Source organism: Tenrec ecaudatus, chromosome 1 (assembly GCF_050624435.1).
Source record: "Tenrec ecaudatus isolate mTenEca1 chromosome 1, mTenEca1.hap1, whole genome shotgun sequence".
Taxonomy (NCBI): domain Eukaryota; kingdom Metazoa; phylum Chordata; class Mammalia; order Afrosoricida; family Tenrecidae; genus Tenrec; species Tenrec ecaudatus.
The window spans coordinates 135,385,164-135,389,542 of NC_134530.1; the positions used below are offsets into that span (position 1 = coordinate 135,385,164).

Consider the following 4,379-nt stretch of genomic DNA (forward strand, 5'->3'; position numbering starts at 1 on the left):
TCCGTCCCCCAGGGAGGAGGTCACATGTAGATCCTTGTAATCGGTACCCCCTTTCCCACCCACTCACCCTCTACTCTCCCAGTACCGCCCCTCACACCCCTGGTCTTGAAGGTATCATCCACCCTGGATTCCCTGTGCCTCCAGCTTCTGTATGCACCAGTGTACAACCTCTGTATTGCAGGTTATTAATAAGCCTACTTCCAATCCTAATGCCTTGTTCTTCTTATAATTCAGGTATATATATATAGTGAGTGGATAAAACCCTGATACACACCTCTCCTGATTAAAACCATGTTGTATGATATTGTTCTCTTCACACCATTGCCTCTGTCTTGATCCAGGTTTAGGTTCTGCATGAGCAAAATTAGACATGTTCTGGAATTGCCATGTTTCTCATGGCTATCCCTAGTTTGCTATGATCTACACAGTCAAATGTCAATAAAATCCAAGTAAATATCTTTCTGGTATTCTCTGTTTTGGGTCAAGGTCAATCTGACATCAGCAGTGATAGCCCTTGCTCCATGTCCGGGTCTGCACTTCTGGGAGCTCTCTACCAATGGACTGCTGCAACCATTGCTGATCTCAAGCTTCATTTCCATCAACAAGGCCATAGGTTTCAACTATTTCTCTCTCTTCTTTATTGCCAACTTTTGCATTCCAATTGCCAATAATTATCAATGCATCTTGATTGCATGTTTGATCAATTTTAGACCCAAGACTTTGGCAGAGTTTTAAAATTTCTTCACTAGCTTTAATGCATGGTGCTTAAATTGGAATAGTAGTTGTACTGATTCGATTTCCTTGCCTGCATATGGATTTTATCATACCTGCAGTAGTATTGTCCTATGAGGTAGATCCTGAAATGTTCTCTTTGAAGATGAACTCAACGCCTTCCCCTTGCTTGCGTCATTCTTCCCAAATCAGTTCATTTCAGTGCACGATGCCTCGGCTATCTATTTGTGTGCATTCCATTTCAGTTTCTACGAGTTCCAATTTTCCTAGATTCCTTCTTTACACATTCTAAGTTCTAACTATTAGTAGGTATTTCAGTTGTTTCTTTTCACTTTGAGTTATGCTCCAGCAGCAAATGAGGTTCCCGTGGCTTTCATCCCGAAGGCTTTGTTCCATGTAGATCAGTATGATTGACTCTACTTTAGAAGACAGGTCTTCCTCAATCATATTCTGAGAGCCTTTCGGGCTGAGGGGCTCCTCTTGGCACTATCTCTGACAATGTTCCGCTGCTGCCCATGTGGCTTTCAATATCTATAAGGTTTTCAGTGGCTAATTCCTCCGAAGTGGGCAGCCTTTTACTGTTTTTATAGTCTGTTCTTGGTTTGAATGCTCCGCTGAAACCTGTTCATTCTGGTGAACCTGCTGACACTTGAAAACACCAGTGACAGCTTCCAACAGCCTAACAACACACAGGCCTCACAGGACAACCGACTGACAGAAAGGTGGTTGATTTCACAGTTATTGCAGTATTTTAAAAGTCAATTATCTGATTGCTTTGCACATTCACAATGTACAGTTATGTTTTCAAGTGGTTGTACCCTGATCCCTGGTGTTTAGACAATTATGTAATGGTGTAATTTGGGGTTACATAATTGTGTCATTTGGTGGTTTTATATGACATGATCTTCATCCATTTTCAAATAATGCCCATTTTCTCAGAATGGCATGAGCTTTGCAACCCAACCATATCAGAGAGCAGGAATGAGTGGCCTTTTTCTCTTTTTGCCTGTTTTCTTTTCATGTAGTCATATATTACTCCTCTCTGATTTCTCAGTCTGTGTTTGATTCCTTAAAATCATGTCACATATATGCTTGCAAATATTCAAAGGATTGCAATTGCGGGTTGGATCACGTGCAGACAGCCATTAGGTTTTCCATCCCCTGATCGGTTAAGCACTCTGGCTTGACACACACGTGTGTTTTTCCTAGGAGCCTTAGTGGCGTGCCGATTCTTTGTTGGGTTGTTAACCACAGGGTCTGCAGTTTGAAACCCCCAGCCAGGCCATTTGAAGGCCACAGGGGCACTTCTACTCGGTCTTATAGGGTTGTCATGAGTCAAAATTGACTTGATGGCAGTGAGAAAATTGTGTGATGACATTTTTTTGCCGTAGGGCCTACACTTGTCTTATTCTCTGTCCTTAATCTTTTCTATTTACCCCTCTAATTTCTGATCATCCCTTTCAGACACAGCTCAGAGAGATTACTTTCCAGTGTTTCTTCTTTGAAGCCCCAGACTCAATGAAGCAATTCTCTTTTAGGCCCCCGTGTAAGTTCTGTAGTTAGCCTTTTTATTGCATCATGTGATACAGCATTCTATATGTCTCTTTTCCCTGTACCTCTTCCACATCTCAATTTATGAGCCATGTCTAGCTCACAGTGGATGTTCAATAACTGTTCACCAATATGAATGAAACCTTTTATTATATCTTTTCTGCCTGACTCTTCCCCTTTTCTGTGCATGTGTGCGCCTTGCCTTTAATTGCTCTATTTGTGATTGCTCTATCTGACTATATCTCCTTTTACCTGCTAATCCCTGTCTTAGTGTGGTGATTTGGTACAATTGGACATCCCCAAACCAGATAACGATTATTGGATTTTTAAATTTTAGAATATTTTCTTCATTTGGAAATAGAAATCAAGATATCCTTAAAGAAATTCCTTTGTGTTTAATTTCCCATAACTCTGAAGGGTCTTCCCAGGGTGCCTGAGATAATCTACATAGTTTAAAAATCATATTTAAGGATGATCTACAGGAACACTTTAGAAAGTATGAAGCTTCTGTTTTTTGTTGTTTGTTTTTTTTAAAGACACAAGTCCCCCAGGGGCTGCACCATTCCTGGAAATAGTGTAACACCAGGTTGATGCGTGGAGTGGATGGAGCAAGCTCCTAGTCCAACTTCTACTTGCAAAAATCCATTTAACACTCTGTCCTCAGTTAGAGGACACATCAGATATCAAACTGATAAGAACAGATACTACACTTGATGTTAGCCAAAAGGCCGAGCAGTGATTGAAGCTTCTGTTTTTGACCTAGAAGTCATTCATATTGACTTCCACTCATGTGAAAATAAAGACTTATCAGTTGACATAGCAAGCTTAGTTTTTCAATATCTGATCATAATTTCCAGGGAAAGCAGAACCGGTCTCGCATGAACGAGGGCCTCCGATTCTGAACCAGTTGCTCTGCATGTCCGTCCCCATGGGCAGCCATGTGTAATGCCCTCTCCAGCAGCAAGTTAACGAGGAAAATGTGCAGCAAGTATAAACGAAGCTCAGATTTTAAACGTTTACCTTTGTCGAGTTTTTCTCCCCCAACCACGTCCATCTGAACTAATTTGACTAAATGCGATTAGACACTTTAAGACATTTGACCCAAATCCTAAGCAATTAGTTCAACAGCTCTCTGCAGGGAGCTCATGAATTTTTCATGTGTCTTGGTTTGTAAATCGAAGTGATCTTTAACTGAATGATGGTCTCAATTCCTCAAGCCATTACTCAGATAAAGGATGTCGCAATATTGCACATTCCGGACCCAACAGGCATGGGGGACTTTTGTAATGCAAGTGTGTGCAGTGGATTCAAACCAGTGTTTTATGTTGGAAAGAGACTTCTCTGAAGACACATTTTGTATGGAGGTTTACAATGCATCATGGAATAAATTATTTATGGAACCAGACGCCGATTACAGGTGACTTCTCTTTTGTACTGGTATCTTTGCTTACTGATAACTTTATTTTAGAACAACAGTAGCGTCCCCTATGGAAAGTTTGTGTCATTTTGATTGGGAAGCAGATTTTTAAAAAGATTGTTCATATATTCTTCTTTTCCTTATGTTGCATACAAATATATTTCCTGCATAAGGTCAACTTCTCTAATTTTAGACTAACATCTAGTTAAGGAATTCACTTCCACAGTTACCCTCTTTCACAAACGATATCTTTCTCTCTCTCTAAGTAATGAATCATTTTAAATCAGTCTTTAAGAATAGTCTTTCATATAATATTTTAAAAATCAGTTTTGTTGACATTTACTTCACATATCACGCAATTCAATCATTTAACCATATTAAACAGAGTTGTGCAAACATCCCCACAATCAGTTTTGCACTCACTTCCATGACCCTAAAGAACTATTATTCTAGTTCCTGCCTCTATAGACACAACTGTCCTGGATTACATACACAAAAATATGCAAAAAACAACCCCCAAAAAATAAAACTGAGAAAAAGCTCAATGGATAAGAAAAGAGAAAATATTAAAAGCTAGAACAAACTTAAAATGGGTCAAAAGGGAGATCAAATGATGAGGTGTTACATTTTAATATAACTTTAATTTAATTTAATCCACTTTCCAAAGCACTCTGAAAAC

The 4,379-nt window shown here is 39.5% G+C and overlaps 1 non-coding gene across 1 annotated transcript; it reads right to left on the reverse strand.

Moving 5' to 3' along the window:
• Window positions 1–2,832: 2,832 nt before the first annotated feature.
• On the reverse strand, window positions 2,833–3,023 carry LOC142438064 (U2 spliceosomal RNA). The gene has a single exon (XR_012782530.1). It is a non-coding gene; the product is annotated as a U2 spliceosomal RNA (small nuclear RNA).
• Window positions 3,024–4,379: the final 1,356 nt, after the last annotated feature.